Genomic DNA, 25,779 nt, shown 5'->3' on the forward strand with positions numbered 1-25,779 from the left:
TATGTTTATATTATAGTCTGATGTTTATGATTTAGGATGTATGTTGTTAGTATATTTTCCTTCCTTGGCATTTGGCTCACTCCTTTATTTTTAGTTTGATGTAGGAAAATAAATATGGAAGGCGGAAGGATTCTTGGCAGCTTGGCTTGTGTGTTAAGGATGAATGGATTGAATGGACTGCGTGTCGATCGAGGACAACGTTATTTATTTTTAAGTCTTTTAAATCATGTTTTGATGTAATTCCGCAAATAGTAGTTAAACAAATTTAAATTTTATGCTTTATGTTTTATAAACAATGGGATCCCATACCATATCACACTTTATTTTATATTTTCCCCTTATTTGGTATTGGTACAATATTTTGGGTTTTAAATAAAGTTATATTCTTTCTTATGTATGTTTCCCAAAATAGTAGCTATGTCTAGTAGTTTTAATGGTCCTAGGTCTTAGAAATAGTTTGGTCATTACACGCGAGCTGAATAAGATGACAATTAAGAATAAGTACCCCCACCCCGGATTGACGACTTGTTTGATCAACTCCGAGGAGCAATCGTGTTTTCAAAGATTGATCTACGGTGTGGGTATCACCAGCTCAAGGTACTGTAAGAGGATATTCCCAAGACAGCTTTTAGAACTCATTATGGACATTATGAGTTTCTAGTTATGTCTTTTGGTCTTACCAACGCTCTAGCCGCATTTATGGATTTAATGAATAGGGTCTTCAATGATTACTTGGACAAATTCGTCGTCATGTTCATCGACGATATTTTGGTGTACTCAAAGGACGAATTTGATCACGAGAAACATTTCAGAATGACCATGCTACAACTAGAAGAGCATTAACTTTACGCCAAGTTCAAGAAGTGCAAATTTTGGCTTTCGCAAGCATCGTTCCTTGCCCACATAGTATCCAAGGACGGAGTTGCGGTAGACCCATCTAAGGTAGAGGCTGTGATGGATTGGCCAAAACCTAAGAACGCGTCAGAGGTAAGAAGTTTTCTTGGGCTAGCAGGCTATTATTGGAGGTTTGTAGAGGGCTTTTCCAAGATAGCCATTCCGCTTACTAACCTGACCCGGAAACAGTAGAAATTCAACTGGACAGATACGTGTGAAGAGAGCTTCTAGTTGCTTAAGGATAAGCTATGCTTAGCACCAGTACTTTGTGTACCGACACCCAATGATAAGTTTGTAGTTTACCGTAATGCGTCAAAGCAAGGTTTGGGTTGTGTGCTGATGTAGAATGACAAAGTAATTGCCTATGCCTCAAGGCAGCTGAAGGAATACAAGCAACGCTATCCAACGCATGATATTGAGTTGGTAGCTGTGGTCTTTGCATTGAAAATCTGGCGCCATTATCTTTTTGGAGAACAGTGTGAGATTTATACTAACCAAAAAAAGCTTAAAGTATTTCTTCACCAAAGGAGCTCAACATGAGGCAGCGCAGGTGGTTAGAATTAATAAAGGATTATGACTGCGAAATCCTATACCACCCAGGAAAGGCAAACGTAGTTGCTGATGTGTTAAGTAGGAAGAGTTATGGAAGTCTAGCAGTGTTAGCTGGAATAGAAAAGTCGCTACAGCAAGAACTGATCAATGCCAGAATAGAAGTAGTCATTGGTCAACTGGCTAACTTGTCTATTCAGTCAAGTCTGCTAGAAGATATTCGGATCGGACAAGGGCATGATGACATATTAGTATCACACATAGCTGCAATTAAAGAAGGCAAGGCCACTGATTTTTCGATATCAAGATAGGAGTTCTTGAGATATAAGGACTGGGTATGCGTGCGGAATGATCATGGAATTACGATGAAGATTTTAGAAGAAGCGCACAATACCCCATACTTAGTTCACCCAGGATCGACCAAGATGACTCATAACCTTAAGACGTTGTATTGGTGGCCGGGAATGAAGAAAGATATAGCAGAATATGTGTCTAAATGCTTAGTATACCAGCAAGTGAAAGCAGAACATCAGCGGCCTACAAGCTTATTGCAACCGCTTAGTATTCCAGAATGGAAGTGGGAAGACATAACCATGGATTTCGTGACAGGACTACCATGAACAAATAATTAGCACGACTCGACTTGGGTAGTAGTAGGTAGACTAACCAAGTCAGCTCACTTCCTGCTTGTCAAGACTACGTACACAGCAGATCAGTACGCAGACGTTTATGTCTGAAAAATAGTTTGCATGGAATCCGTAAGACCATAGTATCCAATAGAGGATCGGTGTTTGCATCGAGATTTTGGGGAAGCTTGCAGCAAGCTATGGGTACCAAGTTAAGTCTTACTATGGCATTTCATCCTCAGACAGACGGTCAGTCAAAGCATACCATACAAATTTTAGAAGATATGTTGCGCTCTTGTGTACTTGATTTCGCAGGATCATGGAGTAATTTTTTGTCGCTGATAGAATTCTCCTACAACAATAGCTACCAGTCAACAATCGGGATGGCACCCTATGAGCTACTTTATGGAAGAAGGTGTCGATCGTCGTTACATTGGGATGAGGTAGGAAAAAGACAACTTCTTGGACCCGAAGCTGTTATAGAAGCTCAGGATGCAGTAGCGTTGATTAGAAAGCGTATGCTTGCTGCTCAGAACCGACAGAAAAGTTATGCGGATGCCAAGCGGTGTGATGTGGAATTCAAAGTCAGAGATCAAGTCTTCTTAAAGATATCTCCTATGAAAGGTGTGAAGCGTTTTGGGAAGAAAGGCAAGCTTAGTCCCCGGTTTATAGGTCCTTTTGAGTTATTGGACAAGGTGGGAACAGTTACATATAGATTAGCCTTACCGCCACCTCTAGTAGATAGCCACAATGTGTTCCACATCTCAATGTTGCATAGATATGTGTCAGACCCATCTCACGTCCTCAAGTACGATACGATAGCACTCCAGAAAGACTTGAGTTACGAGGAACGACCAGTTAGCATCCTAGATAGAGGGATGAAGGAATTACGGTCTAAGAGTTTTCCGATAGTCAAAGTCCTATGGATTAATAGTTCTAAACAGGGGGCAACGTGGGAGTTGGACGAGGACATGTTAGCACGGTATCCGGAATTGTTTGGTAAGTAAATTTTGGGGACGAAATTCTTTTAAGTAGGGGAGAATTATAGTGTTCTAGAATTTTACTTTACTAGATAGTAGTAGTAGTAGTACTTAGTATTAGTTGTAGTATGTTATTTACCGTGGATTTTGGTTCAAGCCGGGACTTAGTTGGAAACTCATAGCAAAGTTATGGATTTTATAAGTTTAACTTATAGTTTAAGAATATTAATTATAACATATGGTTTGATTAATATTGCTGGTCTTGGATATATTATTTATTATAACCTAAGGTTTAGATAGAACCATAAGAGCATGACACTTGTCATAATCATGATTATTAAGGAAATTAAGTATTTTGATGAATAGTTTTAATAAAAGAAAGATCTAGATGCTCTAGAACCTTCCAGCAGCTGTTAGGATCACGTTTAGACTCAGTCAAAGCTGTTTGTCCAATTCAAAATATGCTGAAATAGTGCAAATACGTGTTTGATATATCAACCTATGCTGATATATCGCAGCTATAAGGGGCGATATATCGCCTACAGAAGATACAGAAAACACGTCGACTTTGCACGAATGATCGAACGGGGCTCGGGAATATAGGGGGAGGCGATATATTGCCTATGGGGGGCGATATATCGACTCCAAGCTTGATTTTTGAAAAGTTTGTGATTTTGAATTTAAAAATAGCCTTAACCACTTAGACCTGCCTTTGAACGATTTTGATCGAGTTCTGGGCGTCTGTTGAACGAAAATTAAAATATTTTTCATTTTATATTCATTTATTTGTTCAAATTAAAAGGAGTTAGTTTCACTCCTTGAACTCTATAAATAGGACATAGTGCTCAGCCAATTTCTTCATTCTTCAAGCAGTCTTCAGAGCCTCCAAGTTGCTAGTGTTACTATAGAGAGAAATACTTGGGTTTTGGGTTAAAAAGCTTTATCATTCTAAGCTTTTCTAAACACTTGGGAATTGAAATATAGTGAGATTTCGATATCGATGTTTACATCAATTTATTCAAGGTATCTGTATCCCTAAGTTCAGTTCTTTAGTTTTCTTTAGTTTTTCTTATATTTTCTTTCCGATCCTAACTTTTGTTTATGATTCTTGATTAGGTGTTTAAGTTTCTTGAAAACTTAAGGTTCTTTTCGATAAGTTTCTACTTGGATGGTTTAATGTTCTTTTCAACTCTTTTTCTTTAGAAACTCACCATTTTTACTGTTGGTTTATAGGAGTGTTCTAATCCCGTTCTTGTTCCCAAATATCCTGGTTTTTTGTAAGGAAAATAGAATAGATTATATGTGCTTTCATGTTTATGTTATTATATGTTTTATATTATGATATGTATATATATATGCATAAATATGTCTTGTAGTCATTTGGGGCTTATAGTTGCTTAGATAGCAAACCCCAATCTTTTATGTCGCTTGGGGCTTATAGTTGCTTAGATAGCAAACCCCAAGATTATTTATCATTTTCATGGGTTAGAGTTATGATCTACCCTACCTCGACTAGCAGAGGACCTAGATGAGTTATCATATACTACCATGTGATCTAACCTACCTCGATTAGTAGACAGAGGACCTAGATGATTTATCACATGCTATGTTAATGAGTTAATGACCATTAATATTGTAGTCTTGTATGATATATGTTTTTATAGTCATATGTTTATGGTATAGTCTTATGCTTATGATTTATGATGTATGTTTTTATAGATTTTTCTTGTTGGGCATTAGGCTCACTCATTTATTTTTTGCTTGTTGCAGGAAAATGTTCATGGAAGGCGGAATGATTCATGGCAGCTTGGCTTATGTGTTAAGGAAGAATGGAATGAATGGACTGTGTTTCGATCGAGGATGACATTATTTAGTCTTTTGAATTATGTTTCTTTTGTAATTCCGCACTTAGTTTCTAAACAATTGAATCAAAGTTTATGTTTTATGTTTTATAAACATCGAGATCCCATACTTTATCACATTTTATATTGTCTTGTATTTGATACAATATTTTGGGTTTTTAATAAAATTATGTTATTTTTTATGTTATAATCAAAATAGTAGTTATGTCTAGTAGTTTTAATGGTCCAAGATCTTAGAAATAGTTGGGTCATTACAAATAAATAATATAAAAAAATATTAATATTTTTAATTTAACTAAAAAAATAAAACTATTTTATCTTAAAAACTAAAACAAAAATTAAACAAAGTAAAAATACAAAAATTAAAAAAATGCGAAATTACAAAACTGAAAAATCAAATACATATGAGTCTTTTAGAACAATCTGAAATTCTTAGAGCCACCAACACCAACAATAAACTTTTAAAGCCATTGACACCAACCCAAAAACCTCAAATCCTTCGAACAAAGCAAGCCTAAAGAATCCATACAAATAAAAAATACTAACAGTAAGCAAATGAACAACAACAAGATATTCACATAACACAGAGCCAATATAAATAATTTTAATCAAACAAAAAAAAAAGGCAATCTAAATCTAAACTTAAATAATATAAAAAAGGTCTGGTCTCCATTTTTTTTTCTTTTGAAATATTGTTCTCCACTTTTCGTTTTCCTTTTCTTCTTCATCTGAGGTCACAGGGGGAGCATCACCGGAGTTCTGGGAACAAGGTGGTTGTGCATCAAGTTGGAGTACTGGTGCGACATGGATCTACGACAGGAAAGGAAGAAAATGCAAGCTCTAGAGATTTGGTCCATCTCAGATCTACGACAGGGAAGGTAGAAAATGCAAGCTCCAGATCTGCGACGGTTGATGGGAGGACTTCAAAGACTTGATCTGGTGCGGGAGGCAACAAAGTTTGCAACAGGTTGGTTCTTGGCTTAGGTTGGGGTTGAAGAAGACGAGGTCCAAGGACTGAGAAAGGGAACTCCAGTCTTCTGTGTGTCTGAGAAAGGGGAAAAGCTTCGACTTTCTCTCAAGTTCCTGGAGGTGGAGGCTGATCTGGGTCCCGAGCGAATGTCGAGGTTGGGGAAGAAGGGGACATGCTAGAGGTGGAGGTGATCTGGGTTGGGGACAAATGGAACCAGATTTGGGGTCGAGGTTGGGGTCCGCGAGCCTCTTTGCCTGCCAGCCTCCCTCCAAGCTTCCCTGAAGAAGAAGATGATGATGAAGAAGAAGAAAAAGAAGAAGTAGAGGAAAAAAGAATTTTTCTTATTTGATTATAGTTTCAGTTTAATGTTTTATGTTTTATGTTTTCTAGGTTTTAGTTCTGTATAATTTAAATACTAATTAAAATATAATTTTTCTTGTTTTAAAATTTTATTTCAATTTTTTATTATTTTTAATTGGATAATATTTTATTTTATATTTTTTAAATTAAATAATTTACAAAATTAAGGATATTTTAGTAATATTGAAAAAATATTTGACCAAAATTGGGCTTAGGGTATCATTTTAATTCGTTTTGCAAAACAGAGAATCTAATTTGTCATTTAACAAAACACGAGGGTCAATCGAATATTCGGGCAAAATACAGGGGTCAAATTAATATTTTTCCTTTGTTAAATTATATTTCAGACTTTCTATTTTGCAAAATGGATCAAAATGGTATCTCTAATCCAATTTTGGTCAAAATAATATTAAATTTAAGATTAATTATTCGGTTCTCGACAATGCGATGAGTTCAGATTAGTAGAGAATGTGGTGGAGGAGCAGATAAGAAAAAATTATACTTGAAATTATTTTGACCAAAATCAAGTTCATAGTGTTATTTTGATCTATTTTGCAAAATACAGGATCCATAATATCATTTGAGGAAACACAAGGTCCATTCAATTAATTTTTTAAAATATAGGGGCCAGTTTTATATTTTCCTATATATAAATGATGTGGTGACATGCTAAAATTTGTTCTATTCTACATTATATATTTTGTTCATTGTATCAAAAATATATTATTACAAAAAAATCTATATAGTTATCACGACTGCCATCATATAGAAAGTTTATGGACTAATTTGACAAAAAAAAAAAAGTCTAGAGATCAACTTTTCAATACATAAAAAATTTACGGACATGTCATACAAGTAAGACTAATATATATATATATATAGAGAGAGAGAGAGCGAGGGTATATATATTGTATCACTTATTATTTTTATAGGTAAGTCATGTTCCCAATCTTTTAGAGGCGTGGGTGATAATGAGTTTGTTAATATATATATATATATATATATATATATATAAATAAAAGTTCTAACACTTAGTAAGTTGAAGATAATCAAGAAATCTCAGACCCTATAATATTAATTTATTTTTGTTGTATTATGATTTTCTTTTTGCTAATCACATAAAATAAGAGAGATGAAAACAAAAATTTGATACTATAGTTATTTATATTATTTAGAGAAAAATTAGAAAAAGTATTAGGGTTGAAATTTGATACAATTTTATTATTCAATCATCATTAAATATAACATAATTTTTTTAACTTTTCAATTTTGTAACATATATACTAATATGTTAAAGTGTTTTTAAGTTCTAGAGGTTATGTCTTAATACTAATATTTTGTAATGCCACTAGGTAAGCATATGGTATTCCAAGTTTCTTAATTATGGGTAAGCACATAAATCAATGTCTTAGAATTGGCTTGTCTTTCTTCCTTTCTTTTGTTTTAAAAAATTGTTGGTTATTTTTCTTGCTTTGTGTTCTAGGTACCTTAACAACTTTAAAGGTAGATGATAAGTCTAGTTTAGGGTAGTTTAGAGTGTGTTTTAGTCTTAGTTTTGAGTCAAATTGTGAGTTTTGTATGGTATTATGCTTGTGTTTGTTTTGTTTTTAGGTTTTTGCTATGAATTTGCGAATGGAGAGAAAAGAAACAGATTTGATGATGAAAATGGGTATTTTGCCATTTTGTGTGAATTCGGAAGAGTCGGGAATATTCAGATGACTCTGGTGCGAAACGAAGGTGAAAAAGGAGTGAAATCAAGAAAATTGGAACAAGGAGTCACGACTTTCCCTTACAAGTTGCGGTGTGCATGAAGACAGAGGCGAATCGGTGAAAGGGATTAAGGACAGGCGGGTCGCAACTTGGTCCATCATTCGCGGCACATGAGCTTCCAGAGGAGATAGGAATTCGCAGAAAAAGGACACAGGTCGCGACTTAAGAATGGGCAAGTCGCGACCCACCTTTCTAAAATTTGAAAAAATGTGTTTATGTAAAAAAAATTTTAGGTCATTTGTAAGAGAGGTTCTTGGATGACGGGATTAGCAGCTGTTTAACTCTATTGATCTATTTTTCTTCAGTTTTCTCTTAGTTTTTCGTAGTTTATGAACATTTATTTTATTGTTTTAGTCATGTCTGCTATGAACTAAACATCTACTCTAGGGTTTAATGTAGTCAGTTGGATATTTGTTAATTTTCTATGAAGTTTATATAATTTCTTCTTCTTCTATCCTTTCTTTATATGATTTGTGCTTAATGCATGTGGATAATTGATCACTATTTACATGATTTATGATGTTAATTCGACATCCGAGAGAGGAGAGTTGAATATTCTATAATCATATAGACATAAATTGCATATAGGACGATAATACCTATAAGGTTTGTGTAGTATTTATGATTTCTATGCTTCATGTCTACTATATGTTAAAACTTATCACAGATATATAGAAAGTTTGCATATAGGTTGAGATCTTTTTATCTTGAAAAATAATTATGATTGTTTTAGTTAACCCGCTATTAGGATAAATTGAAGAATTATATGCGTTGATTAGTAAAATTAACATGTTAAAAAGTTGATGAAGTTAATACCCCAAGTTTTTAATTATTGAATCAATTTTTATAATTTTAAAGTTTATTTTAATTTTAGGTTTTAATTTAAAAATCACTCTATTTTTGACAGGTAAATAGAAAGCTAGAATTGTTTATTGGTACTTAATTGATAGTCTCCATGGGAGCGATTCTTATTTACTATCTATATTACTTGAATCGATTGTGTATACTTGCGCATTATATTTTCGCTATCAAGTTTTTGGCACCATTTTCGAGGACCATTTAATCAATATAAAAACTAATTGAATCTTGTTCTACTTTGGCTTTTCTTTAACAGTTTTTCTGGCGCATTTCTCTACTTGTTTCTTAATTGCAGGGTCAATTAGTATATGCGATGTCAAGGATTGGAGCCAGTAGTACATGTTGATCCTGAAATTGAAAAGACCTATAAGAGAAATAGAATCCATAAACGGTTAGAGAGAATGGCTCAAATGCCGAATATTGGGGCAAATAACGCTGCTGAAGCTGATCCACCATTAAGAAGCTATGTACTCCCAATTGTTACAGGGATACATTCCTGCATTCGTCCGCCTACTGTAGAGGCGAACACTTTTGAGATAAAGCCCTCTATTATTATGATGGTTCAGAATTGTGTGCAATTTGGGGGGCGGCCTAATGAAGATCCTAACTTACACATCACCAACTTCTTGGAATTATGTTCTACATTCAAGATGAATGGGGTGAGTAATGATGCAATTAGACTATTCCCGTTCTCTTTAAGGGACAGAGCTAAGAGCTAGTTAATCTCATTGCAAGCCAACTCAATTACTACATGGAGGGACCTTGCCCAAAAGTTTCTTGCCAAATATTTTCCTCATGCTAAGTCCTCCCATTATCGAGGAAAAATTATTAACTTCCATTAGCTGGATGGAGAATCACTGTATGATGCTTTGGAAAGGTTTAAGGAATTACTTCGAAAGTGCCCACATCATGGTATTGAGAAGTGGATGCTTGTGCACACTTTATATAATGGTTTGGGGAGAAATACAAGGACTATTATAGATGATGCAGCGGGAGGAGCCTTTATGAGTAAAAGTGCAAATGAGGCTCATAATCTATTAGAAGAAATGGCCATGAAAAATTACCAATGGCCAACTAACGAGAAAATAAGAAGGTAGTTGGAGTTCTTGAGGTTGATCCGATTGCTATGCTTACTGCATAAGTGGCGTCGTTAACAAAACAACTACAACATAATAATATATCCACTTAGGCCATGCAACTGCAAAATAAGTTTGTCTGTGAGATGTGTGGAGGTCTGTCTCCTTATGAAGAATGTCCCACTGCTGTCATTTGCTCTGCTGATGTCAACAATATGCCTTTAGAGCAAGCACATGCTATTGGGAATTTTCCAAGACCATCAAACAACCCGTATTCCATGTCTTATACTCTAGCTTGGAGAAACCATCCTAACATGTCTTGGAAAAATAATCAAGGAGCACAACCGTGATACCCACAAAATCAACCTCAATATCCACCCCATCAACCAACATATAGGCTAAATCCCCGACCATATTATGATCCTTGCCAAGCAATGCCACAACACCCACCATTGCATCCTCAAGTGAACCCACCAGAAGCACAGTCAGACACATTGAACCAATTTATGACTGAAACAAGGTCTTCGATAAGGAGTTTGGAGACACAAATTGGTAAACTGGCAAAGTTATGTCTAACCAGGCTCAAGGGAATTCACCAAGCTCCACTGAGGTAAATCCTAAATAGCAAAGTCAAGCGGTCACATCGAGGAGTGGTACTAAGTATGAAGGGCCTACAATTCAAGAGGAAGTGGAGAAGACACAGGATCAAAAGGTAGCTAGTCTATAGCAAGAGAAGGTTATTGAAGATCTTCAAAAGAAAGGGAAAGACGAGCCTATAAAAGTGGAGCCTACCCCAAAAAATCCATATCCTGAAAGGTTTTGAAAGGTGAATCTTGACAAGCAATTTTCTAAATTTCTCGAGGTATTCAAGAAACTTCACATCAACATACCATTTGCAGAGGCTCTAGAACAAATACCTAGTTATGTGAAGTTCATGAAGGATATAATATCTAAGAAGAGGAGGATGGAAGATTATGAGATAGTAGCCTTGATTGAAGAGTGCAGTTCCATATTACAGCGAAAGCTTCCTCAGAAGTTAAGGGATCCAGGGAGCTTTACAATACCTTGCACCATTGGTAATTTTCAATGTGAAAGAGCGTCATGTGATTTGGGTGCAGGTATTAATCTGATGTCGCTCTCTGTATTTTGAAGATTGGGACTAGGAGAAACTCGCCCCACCACAGTCACACTTCAATTAGCAGACAGATCAGCCAAGCATCCTCAAGGTATTATTGAAGATGTTCTTGTGAAGGTGGACAAATTTATCTTCCCTACAGATTTTATAGTACTTGACATGGAGGAAGATGAGGATGTTCCTATTATCTTAGGGAGGCCATTTTTAGCCACTGGGCAAGCATTGATAGATGTACAGAAGGGGGAGTTGAAGAGAAGCCACCAACTCTAGAGATGAAGTCTCTACCTGAGCACCTCCACTACGCTTATTTGGGTGAGAAAGAGACATTTCCTGTCATTATTTCTGCTTCTTTATGTACTATGCAAGAAGAGAAATTACTCAGAGTATTAAGGGCTCATAAGTTAGCCATTGGATGGACGCTAGTTGATATAAAAGGTATAAGCCCCTCAACTGTTTCGCATTGTATTTTAATGGAAGATGACAACAAGCCAAGTTTCGATGCTCAGAGGAGGCTGAATCCCTCAATAAAGGAGGTGGTAAGAAAGGAACTCTTGAAGTGGTTGGACGTGGGAGTGATATAATCAATTTTGGAAAGTGCATGGGTTAGTCAAGTTTAAGTGGTTGCTAAGAAGGGAGGAATGACGGTGGTCAAGAATGATAACAATGAGCTCATTCCAACTTGTACTATGACAGGTTGGAGAATATGCTTTGACTACCGAAAGCTTAATAAGGCAACAAGGAAAGATCATTTTCCTTTGCCTTTTGTGGACCAGATGTTTGATAGATTAGCGGGCCATCCTTACTCCTACTTTTTAGATGGGTACTCTGGTTATCATAACATTATGATAGCTCCTGAAGACCAAGAGAAAACTTCATTTACTTGTCCCTGCAGTACATTTTCCTTTCGGAGAATGCCGTTTGGATTATGTAACACTCCAGCCACGTTTCAATGCTGTATGATGTCCATATTCTCTGAAATGGTGGAAAAAGGTATAGAGATTTTTATGGATGGTTTTTCAGTCTGTGGTTCTTCATTTGATGGATGTCTAAAAAAATTGGAAATGGTATTGAGGAGATGTGAAGAGTCGAATTTAGTCTTGAACTGGGAGAAATGTCATTTCATGGTGACTGAGGGTATTGTTTTAGGCCATAAAATATCCACCAAGGGCATTGAGGTATACCGTGCAAAGATCTCCACTATAGAGAACCTACCGCCACTGGATTCTGTAAAAGGTGTTCGAAGTTTTTTGGGTCACGCTGGGTTTTATAGAAGATTTATTAAGGACTTCTCTAAGATCTCGAAGCCATTGTCTACACTATTTATGAATGGGGTGACCTTCAATTTTGATGATGACTTATTGAGAGCATTCAACACCTTGAAAGAGAAATTTATCACTGCAGCGATTGTGGTATCACTGAATTGGGATCTCCTTTTTGAACTTATGTGTGATGTGAGTAATTATGCAGTGGGGGCAATGCTTGGGCGAGGAGTTGGCAAGGTATTCCGCATGATTTATTATGATAGTCAAACATTGAATGATGCTCAACTAAATTATGCAACTACAGAAAAGGAACTTCTTGCTATTGTGTTTGCCTTTGACAAGTTCCTACCATATATAATTGGTTATAAGGTAATAGTTTACACCTACTATTCTGCAATTAAATATCTTATGACCAAGAAAGATGCCAAGCCACGCCTTATCCGATGTGTAATGCCCTACTAATTAGGGTCTGTTACCACGTGCGTTTAAAATTAGTGTCAGACTCGCTAAACGAGTCATTTTGACTAAAACATGTGATTAAGCCACTAAGGGTTCATGTATTAAAAATCTTAGTCAACGAATAAACATTTCCATTAAAAGAAAACTTTAGTCTTTATATAAGATCCCAAAATACAAGTTTAAAAATTTATTTGCAACTTAGGGAATACAAAACAAGCCGACCTAAGCGGCAAAACAGGGTCCAACTCTAGTTCCCCCTGCGATACCTCAGTCGTGGAGGTCGAGCAAACTACATATGTACACACCGACCCTAACGCTCTCCAACTCATGGTTGGACAAGCTCCTCCTTCCCCTTACCTGGACCACGAAGCACCCGTGATCCAAAAGACTCAGCAATAAAACCGACTAATAGAGTATAACACCATGCTTGATAGTAAACTGAAACCAAGCACACACACTGTACCATTAAGTGACCATAGGGTCACACAAGTGTGTGTCACACTCCAATTCATTCATATGGCATCCGAACCAATCAAGTTCATGATGCACTCTCAGGGTGTCCTAGCCATAACGGTCTGCGCTCAGCGCGCACAATGCCGACTAATAAGTCGAGCCTTGTGAACCCTCGACTTATAAGTCGACCTGGTAAATCCTCAACTTATAAGTCAGCCTTGTAAATCCTCGACTTATAAACTGGGCCTTGTAAATCCTCAACTTACAAGTCGGGCCTTGTAAATCCTCGGCTTATAAGCCAGGCCTTGAAATTCCTCAACTTATAAGCCTATCTTGTAAATCCGTGACTTATAAGTTAGGCCTTATAATTCCTCTACTTATAATTCGATCTTGTAAATCCTCGAATTATAAGTCCGGCCTTGTAATTCCTCAACTCATAAGTCGAGCCTCATGAACCTCTTGACTCATAAGTTGAGCCTTGTAAACCCCTCAACTCATAAGTCAAGCCCCTTTTTAATAAAATATACCCTCGACTAGCAGGTCGAGCTTTGGTTAGGTGTAATAAACAGACTCCTGACTTATAAGCTGAGCCTCCTCGTCAGGAATAGACATACATATAATACCTTTATCATACATAGATACCACGCACTACAATTTACTTACACAGGTATACACATGCATAATTATAATCATGCTCATTGGTTGGGCCCGAGCCCTAATCATGTTTACATTCAACAGTTGGGCCAAGCCCCAATCATATTACATTTAACAATTAAGCCAAGCCCTAATCATATTAAATTTAATAGTTGGCCCAAGCCCTAATCATATTACATTTAACAGTTGGGCTAAGCCCCAATCATATTGCATTTAACAATGGGGCCAAGTCCTAATCACATATCTCATGAATCGGGTGTAGTTTTCTTACCTCAATCCTCGTGCGAATAATGAAACAACCCCGAGCGCTAATCCTGACCCGAGCCTGGCAAAAACCTTAGTGACAACACAAATATATGTTCATAAGGACTTAACCCTAGAACCTGAGTTCCAAACCAAACTCTAACTCTTACAACTATGGCTCTTAGTTAACGGGGTGCTAGAAATGTCCCCGAGCCCTCAAGCGGGCTCCCAAGTCAGATTCCTCGAGCCCTCGGGCCTAGCCCTAAAAATCATAATTTCATCATTTCGGGGCCCTTGGTGCGATCGCGCCTACCCTTGGCCCAGTCATGCCCACAAAAATATTGGGACTTCTGGGCCATTGGCGCGATTGCGCCTACCCTTGGCACACTCACGCCCCTCAACTCGAGCTCCTAAATTGAAACCCAATTTCCCTCTTTCTGGGACACCAGCGCCGTCGTGCCCGACCTAGTGCGGTCGCCATAAACTAAAATCTGCCCATAACTTAAGTGTTCTTCCCCAAATTCCATCCTTGCGATTTCCAGCCATTCCAGTCCTCCAATCCGACCCAACATTGTGTTTCCAACAAGATTCTAGCCACAGAAACATTATACTAGGCCTATGCAACAATACCCACTAACCAAATCATCACAAACACCCCTAGAATTCAAAACCAATATGGCTCAAGAACACAATTTGGAAAAAGGAAGGACTAGAGAATTACCTGAATTCCCTCTGCCCAAACTCAAAAATCCTGGTGAGACCCTTAGTTTAGCAACTCCTAATCTCCAAAGAATTCTCCAACCTTCACCACAATTAAGCTTGGCTTGAATTCTAGATAAGAATCCATTCAAAGCTTCTAAGTGAGCACCAAGAGAGGGAGAGATGAGTTAAAACATAAATGACCCCAAAACCTTCAGCTAAGGTCACCCCACACTCTAGGTATAGGGGTAATTGACTATTTTACCCCTATCCAAAACAATGTCCCTTATCCAAAGCCAAGGGCATTCTAGTAGCTCACCCCAAGCCGGGTATTTTACCCTGTTGTCACTTTTTCGCTAACTAGCTTCGTAGGATCACCCCGTGCCAAGTAACTTAAATATCTCCATATAATAATAATGTCGCAATCATATATCACACATATTTACAATTATACCCTCAACGGGTAAAAATTACGAAAATGCTCTTCTAATAAGAAACGGGCCCACATGCATATTTAATACACTTAAACATGCAAGAATAATCATATCATAATACAATTCACATAATAACATGTTCATAACACATAAGCATCTAACTAATTCAATTATTGCCTCCTGGCCCCCTAATCTAGGCACTAAGCCATATTAGGGAAATTGGGGCGTTACACGATGGGTCTTACTGTTGTAAGAATTTTATATGGATATTCGGGATAAAAAAGGGGAATGAGAACTTAGTGGCGGATCATTTATCAAGATTAGAAACTGCGGAAGGGCATAGTGAGAGAGAAATGCAAATTGATGATGACTTTCTGGATGAACAACTATTTATTGTGAGTGATAATCCAGTGGTACCATGGTTTGCAAATTATGTCAAATTTTTAGTGGGCAAGGTTGCACCTCAAGACATGTCAAGACAATAATTAAAAAAAGTTTTATTCAGAGGTTAAACATTATTATTGGGAGGAGCCCATCCTTTATTGGCATTGTGCAAACCAAGTGATTCGTAGATGCGTGCCCGAAGAAGAGATGAACTCCATTTTAACTCACTGTCATACTCTTCAGTATGGTGGCCATTTTGGGGCAACCAGAACAGTGGCAAAAGTATTGCAATCAGGGTTTTATTAGCCTACCTTGTTCAAGGATGCCAATTTATTTATAAAAAGATGTGATCACTGTCAACGAATCAGAAATATATCTAGAAGGAATCAAATGCCTATGACTGGAGTTCTAGTAGTGGAATTGTTTGATGTGTGGGGAATCGACTTCATGGGATCTTTTCCGTCATCCTTCAACAATAGGTACATTTTGCTGGCTGTGGACTATGTGTCTAAATTGGTAGAGCCAGCAGCAACTCCTACTAATGATGGAAAGGTAGTTTTAAATTTTCTTCACAAACACAATTTCACCCAATTCTGAACTCCCTGGGGAATTATTAGCGATGAAGGGAGACATTTTTGTAATAGGAGCTTCACCGCTCTTTGTGCTCGGTATGGAGTTCACCATCGTACTGCTTTGGCCTACCATCCTTAAGATAATGGGCAAGCGGAAGTATCAAACCGAGAAATCAAAAGCATCTTCAAAAAGACTGTCAATACTTCAAGGAAAGATTGGTCAAAGAATCTCGATGATTCACTCTGGGCTTATGGAATAACATTTAAAACTCTAATAGTGATGTCACCCTTTCCGTTGGTATTCAGGAAAGCATGTCATCTGCCAATGGAATTAGAGCATCGGGCATACTGGGTTGTCAAGAAGTTAATTGCAGATTTGTTTATGGCATGACATAATAGACTCGTGGAATTAAATGAGTTAGAAAAATTCCCCAACGAGGCTTATGAGAATGCGAAGATATATAAGGAGAAGGCAAATGCTTTTCATGACAAATGAATTCTTCATAAAGACTTTCAACTAGGAGACAAGGTGGTGTTATTTAATTCACAGTTGAAGTTGTTAATAGGCAAGCTGAAGTCGAGGTGGTTGGGACCACACACAATGGTCACAGTGTTTCCGTATGGTGCAGTATAAGTTCACAGTGAAAAGACGGGACATTTTAAGGTGAACGGTCAACGGTTGAAGCATTACATAGATGGTCAAGTGGATCAAGTCAAGTCTGTTGTGATACTTAGTCCCATTTAAGTGGGAAGGCAACATCCGGCTAAATGACGTTAACGACAGAGCTATAAGAGGCATTCCTATAATTTATTTTGGATTTTTTTCAACTACAGTCTCCATTCTTTACACTTTGTAACGCTTAGGTCCCGAAAGTTTATTTTGTATCAGTTAGGTCCTTAATCTTTTCAAATCATATCATTTAGGTCCCTAAATGATATTTTTATTTCTTTTTTCTTTCAAAATACATAAATAAAATATAAAAAATGGCGAGTCAATCTTTAAAAAAAATTGGACCACTTAATTTATAACAATACCAAACATGACATTGAAAAAAATATATTTTCATGACAATTTAAAAATATTTAATGGTTTTATAAATTAAATTAGTTTTTCATTAAAAAAAATTCTTACCTACAAATTTTTTAAATTAATAACTGAACTATCATGAGATTATCAATATTTATAATATACATATTTGTTTTTTATTTTATAATTTTTTTTTCTATAATGCAACTTATAACTAATCATATATATATCTATATATGCACATAAATAACTTTATATACACTATTATTAAGTTTTACAAACAATGTATGAAATAAAAAAAGCATAAACATAATAAAAATTCATAATATCAAGGTAATCGAGATAACATAGTTATTAATATTAATTATAAAACAACAATGTAGGTAAGAATTTTTTTTAAATAAAACATTAATTTAATTTATAAAAATATTAAATATTTTTAAAAATGTCGTGAAAATATTTTTTTTCTCATGTCATGTTTGTTATTGTCATAAATAAAATGTCCAAACATTTTAAGAATAATTCACCATTTATTTTATATATTTTTATGTATTTTCAAAGAAAAAAATAAACAAAAAATAGCATTTAGGGACCTAAATGATAAGATTTGAAAAGGTTGGGGAACAACTGATACAAAATCAACTTTTCGGACCTAAGTGTTACAAAGTGTAAAGAATGAGGACCGCAACTGAAAATAACCCAATTTATTTTTTCTTTTGTTTTAATTTTTAAATTGGACAATTTTATTTAAAAAAATTTTTGAAGTTGTAAAGATTCATTTTTTTTTTAGTTTTAGAGTAGGATGTATTTAGGACCCGTGCAAATCGTGAAAGATGACTAATGGCTGAGAAAAAAAATTGTTTTGGAGGCCAAGTCACGACTTTCTTAAGCTGAGTCGCGACTCCTGGGAGTTACACAATCGTAGAAAAAAATTGGTGTTTCTGTAGGAATTAGGGTCGCGACTTGCCCTTATTAGTTGCGACCCTAGCAAAAGTCAGAGAGCACAGAGTCTATATGTGTAGAGGCGGGTCGCGACTTGCCCTTATAATTTGCAGCATGCTAGTCAGAGAGCAATCCCTTTTTGGATGAAAGAGGTGGGCCACGACTTGCTACAACTAAGTCGTGGCGCCTGCAACTAAGAAATCGAAAAAAATGAGGCGGGTCGCGACTTATCATAGCTGAGTCGCGGCGCGCCTCCATCAGGAAGAGAAAACCAAGTATAAACCCAATTTTTCTTAAAACACAACCCAAATTCTGAACATTTTGTCCTTCAAACCCAATTTTTTCAAATTTTCTCCCATTCTCCCATCTTCATTGAAATTTTCAATTAGTTTTGTGATAGGTAGAAAAGATGTTTCATTAGAATTGTGGGACAAATTGCTAATATATATTGTGTTATTTAAGTTGGTATTGTGATTTGCCTATTTTTTGGGTGTTCTTCATTTGTGGGAAGTAAGAAATTTAAGGGGAGATACTGCCGGATTTTGCTTGAAACAAGAGTGAAAAAAAATTAATTGTCATGGGGCCAAGGAATAACCCTAATAGAGCCACTTCATTGAAGAAAGTCTCACAACCCTCTTCATCTAGCGCCCCACCACCACTAGAGACACAACCACCTCCCCAGCACAGGAATATGACCCAACCAAATTTATTAGTAAGGATGCTTTTGAGCATTATAAGAGGTTATGTTTATGGTCGGTGGTTCAGTAAAGAGGGGTGGAGCATCAGGATACCCCATACTCTCAATATCCCTATGACCTAATTCGCATTGAAATTCAACGAAATTATTAAAAAAAATTTGTAGATAGGAATATGATGAAGGCCAATTGTTCTTTGGTTTATGAATTTTATGCCAATTTCTCGGGCCAAGTGGATTGGAAAGTGTTCGTGAGAGGGATAATGGTGGAATGCGACATTGACAACATCGACGGACTATATGGGTTACCCATGTTGAGAACCGAAGATGATGAATATTATCAGTTGCCCTATTATAGTTGAGTGGATTGGGATGATGTGGCTGAAAACTTAGGCATTCTTAGCGCACAGTTTGTTTTTAATGAGGGTGAGCCTAAGTATTTAAAGCGGTATCAAATGAACCAAATGGCTAAGGCTTGGACTTTATTTGTGATTGCTCGCTTAATGCCTAATACACATCTTTCTGAGGTTGGCCCCGATCAATGTCTTTTAGTTTATGCGATAATGAAAGGTCTTACGATAGACATTGGTCGGGTTATCTGCACGAGTGTCAATGATTTGTGTGAACTCACCACCACAGCAAGCCTGGGGCATGGTTCCATGACCACAAATTTATGTGAGGTGTGAGAAGTGCCCGTCTACCCTAGTGATATATATATAGGAAAGCAATGAATCCTATATCTATAGCTACTTTACATAATTTTCAACCACCCTCATTGTTGCCACATGTGTGAAGACCCCGTGAGGCCCGAGAGATAGGCGATGACGAACAAGACAATGAGCCAACAAATGTTCAACCAGCCGAGCCTCAACAAGAAGAGGCAAGGCAAGCAAAGGAGGGGAGGAGAGTAGCTTACCCTCAATTTTTGGAAATTGAGGCGCCACCGGATCCGCACTTGACAAGGTTGGATTATATTATCCGGTAAAACCAACACACCCATAACTACTTGGGCAAAGTTCATGATTATCATCGAACCCAAGCCGACCGACAAAATGAGTTGGTTTACCGGTGGTCTAACCAAGAAGCGAACAAGAACTATTTTCCGTACCCACTACCATGGCATCCTTTCCAAGATCCACCTCCTTTTTGACATTCATAGCAAGGTATGCTTCTTTTTTTTTCTTTCACTTTTATTGTAACATTGGGGACAATATTTAATTTTAGTTTGGGGGGAGAGACTTAAAAATTTTCACAATTTAGTCATATTATTTTTAAAAAAAAAATTGTGTTTTGTTTTGTGTTTATAAGTCTTGAGTATAACGTATATTTTAACAATTATTGCCGAAGAAGATAAAATGAATGTTAGGTTGTATAATCTGAAGAAAATGAATTCATAAAAATATGTGTGCTTGATTAGACTCCTTTTGTATTCCACTTTAGTTAGTCAACATCTTTGAATACATTTTTCATGATCTTTAAATATTGCACTTGAGTTGTGTATGCATATTGAATAGGTTTGTGGACTGTTTTGGTGGAAATTTATAAATTCTAGAACTTGCTTACTTGTTATTTGAAGTGAAATAATATATTATGCTTGCTTAGAAAATGATTTAGGCGATCAATTGGATCGCTTGAGCCTTTCTAGCTGACCTTGCATTTGTTTATCCTTTAATTACCCTTTCTGAGCCGAAAAGTAAAGGCATTTTTATTCTTTGCCATTTTCTAAGCCTAAATGAAAACCTTGTTAATATATCCATCCCTAGTATATTATAAGTATGTGATTTCAAAATAGTTGGTTGAAGAAAAAAAGGAATGGAGATAGTATATAAATAAAAAAATGAAAGAAAATAGTTCAATCAAGAACTACAATCCCAATTTGAATATAAAAAAGAAATGAGTTTGGGGGAGTGTAGCTACTATTATAATATATATATATCTAAAATAAAGAATAAAACAAGGGATTGTTGGGTTGCATATTTCGGGATTGAAGTGGGGAGTAGAATTGGTCGTGTGCTTATGGTATTTTTTAGCTTAAAAATTTTCTTCTCATCTACTCATACCTAATCCTAACGTTACAAACTTATAAAGTCATATTGATTTTTAAGCATGTTTTGATTTATATTAGTGGAGAATTACAAGTGAGCATATGGAATATTTGATCAATTTGGTTTGTTGGATGGCAATTTGGTATGCATAAATGAGTTAAGTGTTTTATTTGTTGAGCATGACTAGGTAATCTTGGATGTGATTAGTCTAAGGCGGTTTAGAGGAGTAGTTTGATAGAAATTTTGGGTTGTGCATAATGTTTAGTAGTTTTCTAAGAATTATGAGACATACATTCATGATTTGGCGGCATTTATTGGTCATTGGGTTCACGTTAAAAATGTTGTGTTGTTTTTGTGTCATGTGAGTTTGTGTCCTTTGCTCGAGGGCGAGCAAGGATTAAGTTTGGGAAATTTGATAAGTCTAGTTTAGGTTAGTTTTAGAGTGTGTTTTAGTCTCAGTTTCGAGTCAAATTGTGAGTTTTGTACGATATTATGCTTGTGTTTGTTTTGTTTTAAGGTTTTTGCTATAAAATTGTGAATGGAGAGGAAATGAGAGGATTTGATGATAAAAATGGGTATTTTGGGAGTCTTTGGCCATTTTGTGTTAATTCAGAAAAGCAGGGAATATTCTGATGACTCTGGTGCAAAACGAAGGTGAAAAAGGAGTGAAATCAAGAAATTTGGAACAAGGAGTTGCAACATGCCCGTACAAGTCGCGGCGCTCATGAAGATAGAGGCGAATCGGTGAAGGGGATTAAGAAAAGGCGGGTCATGACTTGGTCTATCAAGTCGCTACGCCTAAGCTTCCAAAGCAGATAGGAATTTCCAGAAAAAGGGCACGGGTTGCCACTCAAGAATGGGAAGTCGCGACCCGCCTCACTAAACTTTGAAAAAATGTGTTTAAGTACGATTTTTTTAGGTCATTTGTAAGAGAGGTTCTTGGATGACGGGATTAGCAGCTGTTTAACTCTATTGATCTTTTTTTTTTTCAATTTTCTCTTAGTTTCTAGTAATTTTATTTTATTTTTATGAACATTTATTTTATTGTTTTAGCCATGCCTGTTATGAACTAAACATCTGCTCTAGGGTTTAATGTAGTCACTTGGATATTTGTTAATTTTCTATGAAGTTTATATAATTTCTTCTTCTTCTTCTATCCTTTATATAATTTGTGCTTAATGCATGTGGATAATTGATCACTATTTATATGATTTATGATTTTGATTCGAGATTCGAGATTCGAGAAGGGAGAGTTGAATATTCTATAATCATATAGACATAAATTGCATATAGGATGATAGTACCTATAGGGTTTGTGTAGTGTTTAGGGTTTCTATGCTTCATGCCTGCTATTGATAACTTCATTTTAACGTCATTTTAGAATGTGTTTTTGTAGTAATCTTGAGTCTTTATGTGTGTTTTGTGCAAGATTACACTTTTGTTTGTCTTTGTTGTAGGATGGTGTGATGAATCATGAGAATAATGTAAAAAGAAGTGAAAATTCTGGAAAAACGAGGCTCTTGGCAGTTTTTGGACTTAAAATAATGCTAAGGATGATTAAAAGATGGGTTTTGATGAAGAGATGAATTGAAAGAAGTAATCTGAGAGAAAAATGGAATTAGAGTCGCGACTCAAGGCGAAGTCAGAGACGCATAACTGCTGGATGGAATTAGTGTCGCGACTTAGGCTTATAATTCGCGACTCAAGAGGAAATCAGAGGCTCAGAAAAGGGGGAAAATGGATACGGGCCGCGACTTGATGATGTTTAAGTCGTGGCGCCTGAAGATTGATCACAGAAGGAAAAGGCTAAAAAACAGACACAGGCCGCGACCCAGAGAAGGCCAAGTCGCAGCTTGCATAGCAAAAACATAGCCTTTGTCATTTTTTTACTATAAATTTGTATTTAGGGTTTAATTAAGTCATTAGGTCAATTTTTAATTATGTTTTTAGACACTAATTGTGATTCTTAGGCTAGTTATTCGGTAGTTTTGTATTTTTCTTTCTTCTTTAAGTTTATGGATCTTATGTTTTTGAATTATTGTTTTGTTGATTTAGTCATGTCTGATATGAACTAAACAATTTTTATCTAGGGTTTAATGTAGTCACTTGGATTTCTATCTAACTTAATAATGATATTCTTTTGATTTTTCTTCTCTATTCTAATCTATATAATGTGTGTTTAATGCTAGTAAATACTTGATCAATATTTTCTTGATTTTATGATTTTGATTCAAAAGATGAGAATTGAATATGCTATCATTATATAGACATAGGTTGCATATTGGACAAAAGTACCTGTATGACTTGTGTAGTAATTAAGTTTCCATGCTTAATGCATTCTATATGTTTAAGTTTATTAGAAAGATGTAGAAATTCTGCATATAGGTTAAGATTTTATATCTTGAAAAATAATAGGAATCGATTTAGGTTAACTTGCTATTAGAATAGGAAGAAAGAAATCTAAAATTGATTAATAAAATTAGTAGAATGAAAAGTGATGAAATTGACACCCTAGGTCTTTTTAATAGTGACTTTAAATCATTTAATTAGTTGTTTATGTTCAAAGTTATTTTCAATTTTAAAATTAAATTAAAAAACCAAAATTTTAGTTGCCAAATAGAAAGTAAAAAAAACAATTGTTGGTAATTGGAAAACAGTCTTCGTGGGAACGATACTCTATTTATCATATATTGCTTGAATCGATTGCGTTCACTTGCGTATATATATATATATATATTCGCGATCAAGTTTTTGGCGCCGTTGCCAGGGACTTAATTTCCAATATCACAGTTAATTGTTATTTGTTCTAATTTGGTATTTTTATTTTTTATTATTATTTAACATTTATTTGGATCAAGGTTATATTGTGTTTCAAGAATTGTTGATATATGCGCGAAAGTAGACAAAAGGAAATCATACCAATAGATCTTGAAATTGAGAGAACGTGCAGAAAGAATCGAAAGATAAAGAAAAGGTTGGATTTCACCCAAGCTGAGAACGCAAATAACGTTGTCAACAATGCAAATATGGGTAATGCAGCTGAAGTCGATCCACCATTAAGAAACTATGTACTCCCTACTGTTATGGGGATACATTCAAGCATTCGTTCTCCCACTGTTGAGGCAAATAATTTTGGAGATAAAACCCTCAATTATTCAAATGATGCAAAACTGTGTACAATTTGGGGGGTTACCAAATGAGGATCCAAATCTACATATCACAAACTTTTTGGAGTTATGTGCGACATTTAAAATGAATGGGGTGAGTAACGATGTTGTACGATTGAGACTATTCCCATTTTCACTAAGGGACAGAGCTAAGAGTTGGTTGAATTCTTTACAAGCCAACTCTATACTTACTTGGGAAGATTTGGCTCAAATTTTCTTTGTAAATATTTTCCTCCTGCAAAGTTAGCCAGAATAAGAGGATAGATTAACAACTTCCATCAACTGGATGGGGAGTCATTGTATGATGCATGGGAACAATTTAAATAATTGCAAAGGAAATGCCCACATCATGGAATAGAGAAGTGGTTGTTGGTTCATACTTTTTACAATGGTTTGGGGGGCAATATAAGGACAATTATAGATGCAGCATCAGGAGGATCGTTTATGAGAAAAAGCGCTAATGAAGCATATGAACTATTAGAAGAGATGGTTATGAATAATTATAATTGGCCTACTGAGTGTGAGAATAAGAAAGTAGCAGGAGTCTTAGAAGTTGATCCAATAGCATTATTGATCGCTCAAGTAGCATCTCTAACCAAACAATTGCAGCAAACTAATCTTGCCGCACAAGCAATGAAAGTACAAAATGTCGTGAGTTATGAGATTTGTGGAGGACCTCATTCTTATGAACAATGCCCAAGCACAGCTAGTTGCTCAAATGATGTGAATAATATGCCCTTGGAACAGGCACAAGTTATAGGTAATTTTTCAAGACCTGCACCTAACACTTACTCAAACTCCTATATGCCTGCTTGGAAAAATCACCCTAATCTGTCTTGGAAAAACAATCAAGGGTTACAACCACAATATCCACAGTACCCACCTCAACAACCCCCTAATCAACCAACTTATGGATTACATTCGAAACCCATGCCCATCTCATCCACCACCACATCCTCAAATGAACCCACCAATAATTCAGCCAAACCAATTAAATCAATTTATGACAAAGACAAGGTCTTCAATCAGAAGTTTGGAGACACAAGTAGGTCAATTGGCTCAAATGTTTTCTAATAGACAGCAAGGGAATTTGCCTAGTTCCACAGAGATAAATCCTAAAGAACAATGTCAAGCTGTCACTCTGAGGAGTGGGACTAAGTATGATGGACCTACAGTGGATGAAAAGGGAAGAATACAAAGAATCAACAAGTTACTAGTCTAATACAAGAGGAGGTGACTAAAGATCTTCCAAAGAAAGAAAAGCCAAAATACACCGAGCCAACACCAAGGATTCCATATCCTCAACGGTTCCGAAAGGAAAATCTTGACAAACAATTCTCCAAATTTTTGGATATCTTTCGAAAACTACACATTAATATCTTGTTTGCTGAGGCTCTTGAACAAATGCCAAGTTATGTGATGTTTATGAAAGAAATCTTGTCGAAGAAAAGGAAGCTAGAGGATTATGAGACATTGGCACTTACTGAGGAGTGCAGCGTGATACTTCAGAAGAAACTACCTCCAAAGCTTAAAGATCCTAATGGTTTCAATATCCCATGTTCAATAGGGGGTTCAGTAGAAACAAAAGCTTTATGTGATTTAGGGGCTAGTGTGAATCTAATGCCTCTATCAATCTTTTGAAGATTGAATTTGGGAGAAACTCA

The 25,779-nt window shown here is 36.0% G+C and overlaps 2 non-coding genes across 2 annotated transcripts; both read right to left on the reverse strand.

Annotated features, from left to right (window-relative positions):
• Nucleotides 1-9,679: 9,679 nt before the first annotated feature.
• On the reverse strand, nucleotides 9,680-9,785 carry LOC133813306 (small nucleolar RNA R71). The gene has a single exon (XR_009884333.1). It is a non-coding gene; the product is annotated as a small nucleolar RNA R71 (small nucleolar RNA).
• A 14,579-nt stretch (nucleotides 9,786-24,364) lies between these two features.
• Nucleotides 24,365-24,471, reverse strand: LOC133813160 (small nucleolar RNA R71). The gene has a single exon (XR_009884199.1). It is a non-coding gene; the product is annotated as a small nucleolar RNA R71 (small nucleolar RNA).
• Between the last annotated feature and the right edge of the window lie 1,308 nt (nucleotides 24,472-25,779).

This window comes from Humulus lupulus, chromosome 1, assembly GCF_963169125.1.
Source record: "Humulus lupulus chromosome 1, drHumLupu1.1, whole genome shotgun sequence".
NCBI lineage: Eukaryota > Viridiplantae > Streptophyta > Magnoliopsida > Rosales > Cannabaceae > Humulus > Humulus lupulus.